Genomic DNA, 18,577 nt, shown 5'->3' on the forward strand with positions numbered 1-18,577 from the left:
CCTTATCCCTATGCGGGGTCGGCTTCCCTAATTGCATTTCTCCACACAATTCTATCTTAGGTAATATCAATGTTAATCCCCTTTACCAACATGTCCTGCCTTACCGTCTCCCCCAGGTATTCTTTGGTCTTCCTCTCCTACTTCTTCCAGGAATAACCTTCAGCTATCCTTCGAATTGGGTGATTAACGTCTCGAAGTTGAATATGACCAAACCATCTTAACCTATGCTCTCTCATTTTGGCATCAATTGGTGCCACCCCTAGACCTCCCCTAATATATTCATTTCTAATTTTATCCTTCTTTGTCACTCCACTCATCCATCTAAGCATTCTCATGTCCGTTACATGCATTCGTTGTTCCTCTTTCTTTTTCACTGCCCAACATTCAGTTTCGTACATCATAGCCAGTCTTATGGCTGTTTTATAGAATTTTCCCTTCAGATTCATTGGAATTTTTCTGTCACACAACACACCACTCGCTTCTTTCCACTTCATCCATCCAGCCTTAATTCTACTGCATGCATCTCCATCTATTTTTCCATTACTCTGTAATACCTATCCTAGGCACTAAAAACTATTGCTTTTCACAATCATTTCACCATCCAAAGATACCATTTTATTTGTAGTAACTCCATATTTAAATGAACATTCCAAATATCTACTCTGTTTTTGTCCTACTAAGAATAGAATAGAATAGAAATATGCTTTATTGTCACTGAAAATTATACAATTTTATGGACAAAGCTTAACATAGATTCACGAAAAAGATATACATAACAATAACAATAACAAATACAATTTTATAAAATTAGATAAATCGTCAATAAAAAAAATATATAAACAAGTTAAAAAAAAAGTGAAGTAAAAAAACAAAAACCAATATATTGCAAAATTACTATAAATTGCAAAATTGAACCTACAACATAATATAATAAAACACAAACAAAGGAACTAATAAGTTTAAGCTGCTGTATGTGACACCCAAATATAGATAAATACACTTTAGTTACTTGTACATTACTGTGATTTCTTAGTTAGTCATTAAGAAACTCTTCTACTGAATAATATGGTCTTTTAGATAAATGAGCTTTTGTCATTTTACGGAACTTGAGAAAGGATGTTGCAGATTTAAGTTGTAAAGGGAGATGGTTGTATAGTTTTTTTGCGGAATATAGTATAGATTTCTTTACTAACTCAGAAGACGGGATCGGTAAATAGACATCAAAAGTTGAATTTCTGGTGGAGTAGTCATGATGAGGCCTTGCTGGAAAGACATGCATGTGTTTACGAATTAAGCAAACAGTTTCTAAAATATACAAAGATGGAAGGGTTAAAATTTCGTGATCTTTAAAGTAACTTCTGCAATGGGTTGTTCTTCTGAGGCCAAACAGATATCTTATTGCTCTTTTTTGTAATTTGAAAATAACATCAAATTGGGCAGCTGTACTAGACCCCCAAAAAGGAAGACCATATCGAAGATGAGACTCGAATAAAGAAAAATATGTTATTTTAGAAGATGCTAAATTGAGTTCCTTCGAAACAGATCTTATGGCATACCAGGCCGAGGCGAGTTTCTTACTTAACAAATCGATATGAAGGGACCATTTGAGGTTGCTGTCTAAAAGAATACCAAGAAATTTTACAGAATCAACGGTAGAGATCTGGCTGCTATTCACAAGCAGGGGTTGAAGAGCACCTTTATATGATAATGCTACCGTTTTATCCACGTTAAAGGAGAGTAAATTAGAGTCAGACCAGGTTTTTATCGTAAGAAGATCAGAAGCTATAGTTGCATGAAGAGTTGCAATAGTTGAGTTGCTCCAAGTGATACTGGTATCATCAGCAAAAAGAAAAATTTTTCCATCGATTTTTAAATTAGTGATGTCATTTATAAAGATCAGGAAAAGTAGAGGACCCAATACTGAACCTTGTGGTACTCCACATATAATGTTTTTGAGACTAGAGTCAGTATCATTTGCTCTAACCAATTGTTTCCTATTATCTAAGTAAGATTTAAACCAATTCAAAGAAATACCTCGAATTCCATAGTAATTAAGTTTTTTAATCAAAATGTTATGATTTACACAATCAAAAGCTTTGGAATAGTCACAGAAGTTTTAAACCTTTTTCCTCCAGAGCTTGTCTCCACTGTTCCAGTTTTTGTTCTAAGTCTCTTTCACTATTTACTATTAACACTATTTGGATATCCCACGGATATCTTGTTGAAATAATCCTAGAATTTTTTACAATACACCCTTTTAAAGCAAAGAAAATGAGCTTTCTTTTTTATATACCTATATTTTTATATACCTAAATGTACAAGAAAAAAAAAGTTATAATGAGAAATTTAAAAATAATCGTAAAACATATCAAAAATTGTTAAAAGTATAAAATTTTAAAAAACTATATCTTGCTTAAAAACATCCATACAGCCTTCTACAATAGACCATTTTAAAGGAAATCAGGTTAAAGTAAGGCTTCAATTACTATGCCTAAGCATTGCATATACCTAAAGATGCGTAGAAAAAAGTTACAGAACAATGTTTGCGAAATAACAAGGAAAATGGCCCAAAATCGCTGTGAGTGGCGAACTTTGAAAAATCATATTTCGGAAACCATAAATCCTATAGACTTTTACCAAAAGTCATTTTAAAGAGCAAGATGAAAGTTTTTTTTTTTGCTTATCGTCACCCTTATTAGCAAAACTCGTAACTCGAAAACGATAAATTGTTCAGGAGACGCATGACGCAAAAAAAACGTTCTATATTTAGGTGGAGTAACAGGTTTTGGTTAAAAAACTTGTGTGTGTGTGTGTGTGTGTGTGTGTGTGTGTGTGTGTGCTTGTTTTTGGCTTGGATGCAAGTCCATTTGCCACAGGTTTTTTTATGTCATAATTATCAAGATAATTATGTACGATAATAAAATAAATTCATATTATAAACATTTATAAATATATATTATTACTTTTGAGAAAACTAACTAGCAGATTTAATATGTTCATATCAGTGGTACAGACAACATTATGGATATGGTAAGGTGGTAAATAATTCTTTTGAATAAGTGATTGTATTAGAATTTTTGTATTTAAGTTATAATTAATGCAATTAAAAAATATATGATTTAAGTCTCCGAAAGACCCACAGCTACATAATGCATTTTGTGTTATACCTAATTTGGATAAGTGAGCAGGAAATTTGCCATGGTTTGTTTTAATACGAAATAAGCAGGCGGAAAATAATTTAGAGTGTGTGTGCATTAATTTAAAATAAGAAGAACCTGGCAATTTTGGATGAATACTAAAGTATGGGTTGAATGATGAATTTGCTAGAATAATATATTGATTTTCCCATTGCGACTGGATGTTAAATTGTATAATATTTTTGTTATCTCTTTCAGTAATTATATTACAGAATTCTCCCTCTGTAATTGCAAGTTTAGCCAATTGATCAGCTTTTTCATTACCCATTATCCCTATATGTCCTTTTACCCAAACAAAAGTTACATCAATATTTTGAAGGTATTTTTTAATGTCGCATAATATTGGACATTTTAGCGTCTCGAATTTGGTACTTTCAATAGACATCAATGAAGATTGAGAATCTGACACAATAACTGCTTTTTCAATATTTTTTGATATTAACCAACTTATGGCTTTTTGAATAGCAAATAATTCTGCAGTGTATGTACTGCTATATTTTGGGAGCTGATACAATAATGATTGGTTGGCGGTTTGAATAAAAACGGCACAACCGACGCCATCTATCGTCCTAGATCCATCAGTGTAAAGAGTAGTTATGTCTTTGTCTACAAAATCTTCTAGTACGGAATTTAGTATTGCTTTGTTGATTTGTTTGGACTCTGTATACTTCGGTATTATGACTCTATGTTTTTTAATTAATTGCATATAATTTATGTTAAACATTGGTAGTTTTTTATAATTGCCGTAAGTAACGGAAAGGTGTTTGGTATCAATAACAGCTTCTGCTAGTGGTGGAATGTTTTTAATTTTCCAATATTTATTGGTTAGGTCTTCGATTGCTAATTTGTTTAACTTATCTATCATTGTAGACTCCCGAGTTTTTAGTTTAATAATATATTTTTGGGCAAGCAGTTGTCTACGGAACCGTAATGGTTGTTCATTACATTCAGCTAATATAGCATTCACAGGTGTTGATTTCAATGCCCCCATACAAGTCCTAAGACATTTGTACTGGAGTCTATCAATATATAATAGATTTGTGTTACTCGCGGATCCGTAGAGACAACATCCGTAATCCATAATAGATCGTATATAGGCTCTGTAAAACATAACTGCAATATCTGGAGTGGCGCCCCATTTACAATTTGTGACATATCTTAATAAATTAAAACCTTTGTCACATTTACTTTTGACGTACTGTATATGTTTAGTCCATAATAATTTAGTATCTAGAATTATGCCCAAATATTTATATTCATTTACCACTGCTATGGTACGCCCACACAAGGCTAGGTTCCTCGGCGAGCGCAGCCTGTGCCTGGTAAAGAAGAGAACTGAGCATTTTACTGTTGATAATGTCATACCAGTATTGTCAGTCCACTTAATTGCAGTTTGCATCATGGTTTCCAAAGCCCCCACACAACCATCATAGGTTTGTTGGATGGAATATATACAGATATCGTCCGCAAATTGAATGCAGTGAATTCCGTGAATTTTGTTAACCAAGGAGTGTATATCAGCTGAATATATATTAAAAAGTGTAGGACTTAATATATAGAACCCTGAGGTATACCTTGATAGACACTTCTGGGGCCATGTAATACGTTATTATGATCCCTAATGTAAATATTGCGCGAGTGATAAATCTGCACTATAGCATGAGAAGCATTATTACTGAGACCAATATTTATCATTTTATTTTTTAGTAAATTTAAATCCACGGAGTCATATGCACCTTTTATATCTAGAAATAGACTAACTAAATATTTATTTTCTGAGAGTGTCATCTGAATATCATTAAGGCTATGGGTACATAATTCGCAAATATTGTACGTGTATCCCTACTTTATCTGTCTTTACACGGCAAATTACGTGTAGTAAAATTCAAACTGGTATGGATATGTAAACATTACTAGAATGTCATTCTACTTGAAAATGTCATCATTAATTTAAAGAGATGGCTTTTGAATGTTCTTGGATAACTGTTATTTTTATAATTGCAAATTATTAATTCAGTGAATAAATGTGATAATTTTTTCACTAACTATGTATTCAGTGATTGTAATAATTTATTTGTACAACAAAAACTAATACTCAATCGAGAAAAGAGGAAAAGTGTTAAAGTGATTTTTTAATAATATATTGTTACGGAACGCTTACAATTTTGAACATCTTTAACAACAAAATACTTGGATCACAGAATATATTATCCTGACGTAATCTCTGCTTGGATCTTCCACAAATAATACACAATAAATAACTTTTTATTAAGTTCACTTCTTAAATCAATTATTTATCAAATACACTATATATCAATAATATTTAATCAATATTTCAAAATATTCCCGATGCAATGTCAAATATTTAAAATTGTCACTGATTGTCAGTGTCTGACTGACAATATATGCTGGCAATGTTATATTCGGCTGAGTGCGTTGTAAGACAAAGATATATTTGGAAAATATTACCACGGCATTGTGTTCATTTTTTTCGAATCCTGAAAAAACCAATAAATATTTTTGAAAAATTTAAACGCAGAATTAAAGACTAAATGATTACCGAGGGCCGAAAGTCCCTCAGAATAAATAAAAAGTTTATTTTGAATGAGATATTTGACATTAAAAATCACACTAAATTTTCTCTTAGTTTTTCACCCCTGTAACTTATTAAAATAAACATTATAGAAGTTCTCAGGGACTTTCAGCCCTCGCTAATAACGTAATCTTTCATTCTGCGTTTAAATTTTTCAAAAATACTTATTAGTTTTCTCAGGATTCGAAAAAAATGAATCCCCATTTGAATAGCATTGCAGCCGAAAATACGTACCGATCCTCTTAAGTAAATGGGTAACTGCATCTAAACTACTACAACCCCTACGAAAACCATATTGATTTTGAGGCAATAAGGCATTTCGTTCAACAAACCACTCAACACGTGTTTTGATCATTCTTTCAAAAGTTTTTGTTAGACAAGACATAAGGGATATAGGACGATAAGAAGTTGCCATATTCTTATCTTTTTTCGGTTTTAAAATGAGACAAATAGTTATTTCTTTTAGTTGGTTAATATAATTTGCATTAACCCACCAATCATTATATATTTCCAACAAGATATTTTTAGCTTCACTTGATAGATTATTAATTATTTCGTATGTAATGAAATCTTTTCCAGGGGCCGTACTCGGCCCATTTTTTATTGCAGCTTCCAATTCTATGATATCAAACGGGTTTTCAATTTCATATATTCTTTGATCTGTATGAAAGTTATTAAGAATGTTCGGACCAAGACTTGGAGATATTATATCGAAAATTTGATTGATAATGGATTCTGAAATAGGTGGTTTTTTTAAAAAAGAATTTTTATTTGAAATTTTTTTTGCAAAGGACCAAATTTTCGATATTGGTGTATTTTTATTCAATCCATTAACAAATTTTATCCAACTGCCCTGTTGTTTTGTCTTAAACAATCTTTTCGTCTTGGCCTGAACATGTTTAAGGTTGATGTAGTTATGAAAGTTTGACAATTGATTGTAATCAATCAATGCCGATTTTCGTTCTGAAACCATTCGGGTACATTCTTCGTCCCACCAAATTGGTTTTTTGTGATTAATTACTTTGCAGGTACGAGATTTTATAGAATTAGAAGCTGCAATATTTATAGCATTTGTAAGTAATTCAAAATTATTATTTTGTTTTTTATCTTCCCTATTGCTTATTATATATTCATTTACCAGGTTTTGAAAAAGCTGCCAATCGGCAGTAGATTCAATCCATTTCCTAGTTAAGTTAGGAGAAGGAGAATGTTGGTCTCTACCTACAGAAATAACAATTGGAAAATGTAAGGTACCGAAATCATCATCTAATGGGTTCCATTCACATTGGCTTATTAAGCTTCCGGAGGCAAGAGTAAGGTCTATAGCTGATGGTCTTTCATTAGGACGACTTAGTTTAGTTGGCCTACCATCATTTAATATAGTTAATTTAATCTCTTCGATTGCATCTGACAACTTGTTCCCTTGTGTACTGTTTAGTGCGGATCCCCAATTGGTGTGATGGGCATTGAAATCACCACATATCAATGCATCACCATGTAGTTGTGAAAATATTGATAACCAATCATTTGTAGTAGCCTTTACGTTAGGAGGTTTGTAAATACAAACCAGAGAAATTTTGAAAGTATTAAGTTTTATTCCGCAAAGTTCAATATCACTGTTATAATTTTTTATTAAATTTAACTCAGAAAAACATAAGTTGTCTTTAATAAGTATACCAACCCCTCCGTAACCATCTTGTCTATCCACATGAACAAAATTAAATCCACTAAGAGAAAAAGTTCTTTTCTTGGATAACCAAGTCTCATTTAAAATAATAATATCAAATGATAAGCTAGAAGAATTTAAGAAATATTGTAAGTTAGCTTTATTTTTAATAATTGAGTTACAATTCCATTGAAGTATATGTAACATTTTAACTATAGTTATCGTCTTCGCTATCACTAATTGATATTGAGTTTAATATGTATTTTACTTCGTTTTGTGTTTCATAAAACAATTGTTTATTTGGTACCGTCATTTCAAATTTTTTGAAAATATTTTCAAAGATTTTGGGTATTTTCTCTAAAATTCCTAGTTGAAGTTTTTCTTTATATTGTTGAAATTCGTCTCTATAAGGATTGGGTAAAATGGTTTTAGAAGTAGATGGTCGGGTAATTGCTTTAGGTGTGAAAGTAGGTGCATTTTTAACTTCTATGGGTGAGTTAGCTTTACGCTTTTTAGGAAAATGATGTACTGGCTTAGGTACCCAATTTTTAGCAGTTGAATTACTATCCTCATTATGTTGAAGAGAAGGAAAATTTTCTTGATTGTTCAATAAATCGTATCCATTATTAATTACTATTTTAGAATAAGTTGGATTTTTTTCTAGTGTTTCTGCTTCTTTGAAGGTTATATTTTTTTCTGACAATATTTTTTTAATATTGTATTGAGTTTGATATTTTGGACAATTTTTTGAAATAGATTGATGTCCAGTTTTATTACAATGAATGCAGAATTATACATTATTACACTGAAAATTCTCGTCGCTATGCTCTTGGCTGCATCTCTTACATTTAAAGTTTGTACTCCTGCAGTACTTTGCCGTGTGTCCAAATCTAAAGCATTTGAAACATTGAACTACCGGATAAATATACGGCTCTACCGTAAAACGAACCAAATTAATTTTTACTGTTTGCGGTAGGCTGTTTCCTAAAAAGTTAACTATAATCATTTGCCTAGGAACTAACTGTACTTCTTTATCTGAATCAATAATTTTGCGCTTCATTCTCTTTACTTCAACAACTTTCCTGTCGCTTTCAATGTGTTCCAATAGATATTTTTCGTCAAAGAATGTATCCACTTGGCGTATAATGGCTCTTTTGTGGTTGAAAAAAAGAGGAATGTACGCTATTAATTTATTTGAATTTATTATTTCATGACCAATAATTGAATTAGCAACATTAAAACTTTTAAAAATAATTTTAACTTTGTCCTTCCCTACATTTTTAATATCTAAAACGTCATTTTTAAATGTATTATTATTAAAAAGTTAGAAACCCAATATGACCGCTGACAAACGGTTTGTTTTTTCTTTTGGTTCTACAGTAACATAATAGGGGCCAGTATCATTTTCTGAATATTTGTTATCCAAATTATATTTACCTATGTCATTTTCCTCAATAATCATATCATCTGGGGGTTTATTACCCCCATCAGATGTAACGCTCATTGGAAAATAAATATATTAAAATCTCTTACCTTTATACAGTTTGTTAAAACTATAATCTAAATATACAACCTTAATCGTAAAACTAATTACACTAAAAACTTATCACTAATTGCTATGCGGAGCAGGTATTCGATATGTTTACTGTTCAGAGATCCGAACTAGAATGGTTAAAAAACTTAATTACCTACTTAATTTGGTTAAAAAAAGAATTAGTTTACAAACAGATACCACATATATTCACAAATTGAGTAAAAATGGAGTTACGAGGTTTGATAATTAGGGTGACGATATATCTATATCCCCGTGGAAAACAGTTATAAGGCAAAAAACAAAATTGCTTTGTTTCGTGTTTTTTTTTGCTTTACTTTAATATATTTTTGTAAAAAAAAATATTTTTCACTTTAAAAGATGAAATTTCGATAGTTAATTTAATCTGGAACAATTTTTCTGTAGACTTATTTGCACCAAAAGTGCATAGAATTCACCTTTTTGTACCCTGTGCATAGGGACTAATTATTCACCCATTTCTCAAAAACGCACCCATTTAAATGGTAGCACTCCGCGGTTTTTTCATATTTAGAGGACCATTTACCATATAAATCAATAAAACTCCATTAATGTCGTAGTTCTTCTCTAAAGTACATAATCAATAGCGTATTATCTCTACCTACTCAAATTACTCATTGTTTATATTAGGTGTATCGATCAAAAACGGTTAAAGATAAAAAATTATTAAAAAAAATTGGGTTCATTACTCTCAGTACCTACGTTTTTTATGGAACGAAAAATTGAACGTACTCACATTTTGTAACTGTAACAGACATTTGAATTAAAAGAACAATACACCCGGGCTTTAGTCGGTGGAACCGAGCAGATCATAGAAATGTTTAAATAATTTCGGTTATTATAACTGTAGAACATTTATGTCTTATGATGTAGGGGAAGGTGGGGGAATACCGCGCGCGGGGGAATACCGCGCACCATGTTTCTCGCTCTCTGAGAATTATTATAAAATTTCGGCTAGTGCTGATCTCTAGCGGTCGACCAACCAACGGTTGTTTTTGAGTTTGTGTAAATCTATGGTGTTTTAGCCTTTGTTTAACCATAATTTATCGTACATTAATTGCCCCACTTTTTTTATATTTATTATTGTTTCTAAAATATACGTGAGGGGTAATACCGCGCGGTTTTTACCCGTGTTGAGTTATGTGGTAAAATATTTGTAATAATTTATTTTTTTTATTTTTTTACTTTACATAGATTTTGTTGATTAATGGCTTTTATTTGTGCCTTTTTTAGCTTATTTTATTAATCTTTATTTTCTATATTACCAATAATAGTTTGTCAAGTTTTTTGCGCAGTTTTAATTAAAGGTTTAAGTTTTTTGTTTGTTTGAAAAATTTGTTTAAACAGTTTGCAAATACTTGTTGCTTTTATAATACGAATTTACATAAATATCATAGAATCTATCATAAATTCTTAACGCACGATATTACCCCACTCTGTGCACGAAATTACCCCACGGGGTGGGGAATATCGCGCAAATGCACTAGTGTAGAAAAAATATTATTATTATTAAACTGTTTGAATAGAACGAAATTGAGCATAGCCAATTTTTGGCCAATACCATACTCAACAGGCCAATGCAAATTTTATTTTCAAAATCAGTTTTAGTTGCTTGTAATCACCTTTTCCGCTTAAGGGCGCGGTATTCTCCCACCTTCCCCTAATATTGCACAAGAGCGGTATAAAAATATTTAGTTTGCAGGATAAAACAGGCTTTGATTGTGTAAGTGTAAATATATAAATATTTTAAATATATACATAATATACAGTATGTCTTTTTTTTTCATATTTTTGGAGGTGGGTGGGAAATCTTCTTAAGATACCGGTCTTATGCCTGGTTATGTGGGATTCCCTCGCCGCCGCTGAGATGGCTGCATATCTGCGACACTGCATCCACCTCACGTCTCATTAAATATCTACAATGTTACATTTATATACATACACAGTTCGACTTAATTGCCACATATACACACACATACATATATAATATACACATATATACACACGTATATTTCTTTATGGGCGTAGTTGTCTTCCTTCAGTCTCCTTGGATTGGAGCGTTTGTCTCACGAACGCATGGGTCCTTGCCCACGTACCTTCATCCTCACACAGAGGACTCACAGAGTCAAAACGAACACCATTCCTTCTCTCCAATTGTATTCTATCCACACTCCATCTTGCACACTCCAACAACGTATGTGACACTGTGTCGACCAAATCACAGTAAGGGCAGTTTTCTGTAGCCGCTTTCTTGAACCTGAAGAGATACGAACGGAAACAACCGTGACCGGTGAGCACCTGCGACAGGAAATAGTCCAAGCGCCGGTGCCCACATTCGAGCCACGTCTTCAGGTCCGGTATAAGTGATTCGGTCCACTGCGCCACATCCACAATTGCCTCCCATTCACTTTGCCACATCCGTATGGATATGGCTCTCTCCTCGCGTCTTACACTCTCAGTCGGACCGTTGTCCCTAGTACGATAAAATAAACGGGCCTCTCGGAAGCCAAGATGTGAGAGGGTACGCAGCCGGTGATGGCCCACAATGCTGCCGAAGACACAGTTCTGTAGGCGCTTGCCACACGTAAGAGACTTGCTCTGTCTGTGCGCGTCAAGAGCCTCCGGTAGGACGATATTTCTACCGCCTCACTCCAGACTGGGGCCGCGTAAAGAAGAACAGACTGTACCACACCGTGCAAAGCCCTCCTCCTTTCAGATTTGGGCCCGCCAATGTTGGGCATTATCCACTCCAACGCGGCCGCTCTCTGCGTGGCCGTGCGCGTCACCACCCGCAGGTGCTCGCCTCAGCTCCCATTCGTGTGGAGAGTCACTCCCAGATACTTAACACACTTTTTCGGGATGATCTCTGCTTCGCCGCACTCAAATATCACGTTCTCGCGTTTCCGTGGTCCCTTGAGGATCACGGCCTCGGTCTTCTCCCCAGCGAGTTGCAGACCGCGCTGACTCATCCAATCTACCGCGAGATCACATGCACTCTGTGCTTTGTACAGAAGTTCATCCGTATCCCGCGCTACCACCAACAACGCAAGATCATCCGCGAACGCGAAAGGAGTAACCCCCTCACCGTATTCGAGACGCAAGACCCCGTCATATACAGTATGTCTGCTTAAGTTAGAACTTATCTATCTGACTTATTTTGTTTTATTTTCATTACTACTAAATAATATAGTCCAGGGCGGATCTGTTTTGAGATGGACGTTGAGAGGTGACTCTAATTTTTTTGCAGAAATTGCTTGGAATTAACCCATATAATAATAATTGAGTTATCCTCCCACCCAGAAAGGTCCGGAACATTGTTTAAATAATAAAAATGTCAAAAAATTAAGGAAAAATTCGATATTTTATCTTGGTTTTTTGATTATAACTTTAAAAGTAATCACTTCCGAGAAAAGTTGCACTAAAATAAAAGTTGCGTAATTAAATTTCCTACAATATAAGATTGGTTAAAAATTTCAAAATTGTTACCCTTGTTGCAAAATAACAATAATTGCGAAAAAAACGTAAAAAAACAAGTATTCGCATTTTACGTTTTTCAACCATTTATGCTAGTTAGGACCTTTTAGGACCTTAGGACTAAATTTAGTTAAAATCGGTTCAATAGATTTTGCAAAATAAATTTTGCAATCCAGCTTTCGCAAAAAACATTTATTTTTTCAAAATGTTGCAAGACTGAAAATAAAGCAGATAGCAAGTTAATTTTTTTACAAGTAGAAAAATACTGTACCTTTTATTTGCAATTTGCAAAATTAAAATCGGTTAACTACCACGGCGCCAGGAATTTTTTTAAATTTGGTGCTACACGCAGGACAGCGGTGTTCAATTCACACAAATTGATTTCCACCAAAATTTCTTCCAATCTTTATCTAATATATTATTTTCTTACTTTATATTTTGTTGTATGTTCATATTTTAATTCTACAAAAATCAAACTAATTTGATTATTGTTTGTGAAAAATTGTTTAAACAATTGCATATGTTTAAATATAATACACTTTTATTTTCTAAGTTAACATATATGAACAAAGAAAGTTTTTGCTAAAAAAGTGTTATTTCAAAGGACAGAGTATGTATTTTTATTTTGCAGTAAACAAATTTATTTATTTATTTCGAAATGTACGAAAAATTAAAATTTATCAATCATTATCAAAGGTCATTGGAATGCCCAATCCGAGCTAACGCTGTCCTGCGCGTAGCACCAAAAATTCAGGTTTATTTAAAAAAAAATCCTGACGCCGTGGTAGTTAACCGATTTTAATTTTGCAAATTGCAAATGAAAGGTACAGTATTTTTTTATACGTAAAAAATTTAACTTGCTGTCTGCTTTATATTCAGTGCTGCAACATTTTGAAATAATAATTTTTTTTTGGCGAAAGCTGGATTGCAAAATTTATTTTACAAAATCTATTAAACCGATCTTAATGAAATTTACCGTATTCTTTTATCATATGATAAAGTTTTTCTGAGTGAAATATGAAGGTCCTAAGTGTAGCATAAATGGTTGAAAAACGTAAAATGCGATTACTTGTTTTTTCAACAACAACAACTTTTCTAGAAAATGAATACTTTTAAAGTTATAATCAAAAACCCAAGAAAAAATAGAATCTTTCCTTCATTTTTTGACATTTTGATTATTTAAACAATGTTCCGGACCTTTTTGAGTGAGAGGATAACTCAAATATTATATGAGTTATTTTCAAGCAATTTCTGCAAAAAATATGAGTCACCTCTCAACATCCAAATGTACTAATATTTTTACAGATGCGTCCTGGTCTAATAGTGATCACTTCCTATTTCTGGCCCCCTTAACTTTTGTATCTATCACGTTTCTTCTGATTTTTTCTACGAACATGTAATCAATTATCGATTTTTTCTCTACTCTTAACTTATCTTGAGTACACCATTACCGTTTATTTTCCCATATAACTTAATAGTTTATTGTCATCTGCATTTCCTTTCTCCCAGCATATATTCCAAACCAAATATTTTAACGATATCTCGTAACATTCTTTACTAATTATCTTATTAAGATTATATTATGTCTTATTATATCTGCAATCGATATTCCGGTAGACCAGTTAGAACAGTTTATAGCCCAAGATAATTCACTCCGAGATATTAATTGCTTCCGATTGGAGACTGATGGCCAATTATACCGCTACCGCGTATACCGGCTTTTATATTAACCTATTCTATCAGATTTTGACCTGATAGGGGCTTTCATAAAGACCAGTATGACCATATAAGATGTGAGATAATACAGGAGCTCTCTTGTTAAAGTCAATTTAAATTGAATCACAGCAATCAGAGATGTATGATTTATATCACGATAAACGAATGAGATATTACTTTCTAGATAAAAGAAAAAGTAGAAGTTAAAAGTTAAAGTTTTCAACTTAATAAAATTTAAAGTAAACTGGTGACACCTCCGTGGCTTCTAAGTGAAGTGCAAGCCAATCGGATGCTGGAGCTAGGAAGATGAGGTAATTCTATAATTTGCAATTCACGTCCCATCTGTCCAGCGCGGAAAAATGCCAACGAAAATGGAACCCTACATACTCAGATAGGAGTAATACTAATAGAAATAAAAATGAATACCCATTTTCATCTCATTGGAATACGAAGCCAAAGCCGTCTTATATTTAGTTAGTTTAGAGAACGCATCTAGCACCCTTACCGAACGGTTTCAAACCTCGTTAGGTTTTCCTCAGAGAATGCATATCTCTAAACCAACATGGTTTAAAATGGCCAATATTATTAGAGACACTGCTATTGAAATACTTGGGAAAACGCCAGGAAAAAAGTTTGAGGATAAAGAGACTTGGTGGTGGTCAAACGAAGTACAAGGAAAAATAAAAGAGAAGCGAACATTATATAAAAAGTGGCAAGAAACCAGATCCGACACATATCTTCAAAACTATATGGTGGCGAAAAAAGAAGCGAAAGTAGCAGTAGCAAAAGCCAAAGCAGAAGCGTATTCAAACCTATACGATCAACTTGATACCAGGGAAGGCGAAACGAAGATATATAAAATAGCCAAACAGAGAGCAAAGAAAACAAAATATTTTAATCAGATTAGATGTATCCGAGATGAAAATAATAAAATACTAGTTCACGAAAAGGATGTCAAAAAGAGATGGAGAAAGTACTTTGACAGCTTATTAAATGAAGAATTTGACAGACAGCCTGTAGAGTCAACGGAGACAGTAGCAGCAATGGTCACCGAAATAATAAACGAGGAAGTGGCTCAAGCGCTTTAAAAAATAAAGAAAGGAAAAGCGGTAGGACCAGATGATATTCCTGGGGAAGTATGGAGAGCATTGGAAGAGACAGGAACAAGGTGGCTAGCAGGTTTATTTAATAGAATTATGGAAGTTGGACAAATGACAGACGAATGGAGGAGCAGTATACTAGTACCTGTCTACAAAAACAAGGGAGATATACAACAATGTACAAACTACAGGGCTATAAAACTGCTTAGCCACACCATGAAAATATGGGAAAGAGTAATTGATAGACGGATACGTGAAGAGACCGAAATATCCGAGAATCAGTTTGGCTTTATGCAGGGCAGATCAACAATAGATGCAATTTTCATTATAAGGCAGTTGATCGAAAAATACAGGAGTAAAGAAACAAACGCTCATATGGTATTCATTGATCTTGAGAAAGCATATGATAGAGTTCCTCGAGAGAGTCTGTGGTGGGCACTCGATAAGAAAGGAGTCCCTGGTGAATATGTAAAGATTGTGAGTGATATGTATGAGGGAGTAACGACTAGTGTTAGGACAGGTGTGGGAGAGACTGATAAATTTCATGTGAAAGTAGGATTGCACCAGGGTTCGGTGCTTAGTCCGTATTTATTCTCATTAGTTTTGGACCAGATAACAGCGAAACTACAGGGTAACATTCCATGCGAGTTACTACAAATAGCATGGTATCTTTGGATGGTGAACTGATTGTAAAAAGCAATAGTTTTAAGTACCTGGGATCGGTATTACAGAGTAATGAAGAAATAGATGGGAATGCATGCAGTAGAATTAGGGCTGGATGGATGAAGTGGAAGGAAACGAGTGGTGTGCTGTGTGACAGGAAAATTCCAATGAAGTTGAAGGGAAAATTCTATAAAACAGCCATAAAACTGGCTATGATGTACGGAACTGAATGTTGGACAATGAAAAAGAAAGAGGAACAACGAATGCATGTGGCGGAAATGAGAATGCTTAGATGGATGAGTAAAGTGACAAAAAAAGGATAAAATTAAAAATGAGTATATTAGGGGAAGTCTAGGTGTGGCACCAATTGATGCCAAAATGAGAGAGCATAGGTTGAGATGGTTTGGTCATGTTCAACGTCGAAATCACCCAATACGAAGAATTGCTCAAGTGCAGATTCCTGGAAGGAGTAGGAGAGGAAGGCCAAAGAAGACGTGGGGGGAGACGATTAGGCAGGGCATGTTGGTAAAGGGGATTAATATTGATATGACTCAAGATAGAATTGTATGGAGAAATGCAATTAGGGAAGCCGACCCCGCATAGGGATAAGACAAAGAGAATGATGATGAATGCATATCTCTAAACCAAACTGAAATAATCAGATGACTAGCCTCGCATTGCAACTAAAGAAATGGTCTAGGTATCATAGCGACATCTGCTAGATAGAAGTTAAAGTTTTCAACTTATTAAAATGTAAAATTAAATTAAATCAACAACTTTATTTTGACCATTTTCTGGTTACATCTCCATGGCTTCTAAAAATGCAAGCCAATCGGATGCTGGGGCTAGGAAAAGCTCTCTAACCGAACTAAATATAAGACCTCTTTGGCTTCGTATTACAATGAGATGAAAATGGTTATTCATTTTATTTCTATTAGTATTACTTTTATCTGAGTATGTAGGGTTCCATTTTCGTTAGCATTTTTCCGCGCTGGACTATGAATGTAAAAAAACTAGGTGTGAATGTAAAACTAATCGTTTGAATGGATAGGTATTTCCTTTGTATTATGTATGTTCGAAAAAAAATATATAAAAAAAAGATTAAAAAAAATAATAAAAAAATTAAAAAAAATATTAAAAAAATAACAAAAAAACATATATATATATATATATATATATATATAGAAAAGAAAAATCATTGGCAAATAACTCGCAATGTGAATGTGAATACAAAATTAACAATATAAAAAGATGGAATGCAACTGCAGACACGTGTTTCTGAATATTGCATTCCATCTTTATATATTGTTAATTTTGTATTCACATTCACATTGCGAGTAATTTGCCAATGATTTTTCTTTTCTGTTTATAGTTGTACTCGCTTACTTAACATCCTTTATTATATATATATATATATATATATATATATATATATATATATATATATATATATATATAAAATTTTTATTATATATATATATATAGATAAAATAGTGTTGATCACAGCTGATTAAGTTAGAGAACAAACTTTGAGATTCTTTGGGTAAAACAGCTGAAAGAATAGGCTAAGTGTACTCTTTATTCCTTTATTGATCCAATATTTCGTCGATAGTCATCGACATCATCAGGGATAAGCTACAAATAGTTTTACATACAGAATTGACAGTCTATTTAAATTTTTTTGATGTTACTTACAATTTGAGATTAGCGCCGTAATGAAAGCTGGTCAATGTTATAAAAACTTGTATAAGTTGTCTTACAAAAAACATGTAGTGTATATTTACAAAACTGGTACAAAAACAACGAAAAAGGTGTTTTCTTTTTATGCATCGGACTGAAATAAGTCCTCTCTCGAGAGTTTTACATCTTTTTATTTTATTTTAATGCAGAACCTGAACCATGTGACATGTTGTAGGTTGGAAAACACTAACCTCTAAAATCTTCTTCTCTCTTAGATAGTCGAAGTAGAATGGAGATTTTAGTGGCCTTTGCCTTCATTGGATGTATATACCTATATTTGCTTAGAAACTCAAGTTCTAGCTAATTTTATTTATTTAAAAAAAAAAAAAAAAATTTTTATACAATTGAAATTGTTAATGTGATTGAAGATCACTTTAACAAGAGTTTGTTTACTAGATCTTGGTTAATTTCAAGATCTAGTTCTTATGTAAATGAATATGTGCTGTTAGATTTGTTACTAAAAGTCTATTGTTAAACTGTGCGATACTATGGTAATGTAATATTTTTATTCTAAAATGGAATCTATTGAATTGTTGAATTTAATATGTTGTTTGTCAACTGTGAGAAGAAAAGAGTAGATTTCACTAAGGTGGTGGATGTCTGTTTTTTTATTTATGTTGTTATCTGTTTGTGCTATGCAAGCCATTTCTAGGAAAAGACGTTTTTTGTAGTTGGTTTCCCTTTCTAGAACCTCTACAGAATCAAAGTCCATCTGGTGTCCTTTATTTACTGCGTGAAGCGCTAATGAGCAACGGTCAGGATGCAGTCTGCAGTCGCTTTTATGTGACGTTAAACGATTTTTTAAATGCCTTTCTGTGTGGCCTATGTATTTTTTATTACAGTCTTTGCATGGAATGC

The sequence above is a fragment of the Diabrotica virgifera genome, chromosome 8 (assembly GCF_917563875.1).
Source record: "Diabrotica virgifera virgifera chromosome 8, PGI_DIABVI_V3a".
NCBI classification, from domain to species: domain Eukaryota; kingdom Metazoa; phylum Arthropoda; class Insecta; order Coleoptera; family Chrysomelidae; genus Diabrotica; species Diabrotica virgifera.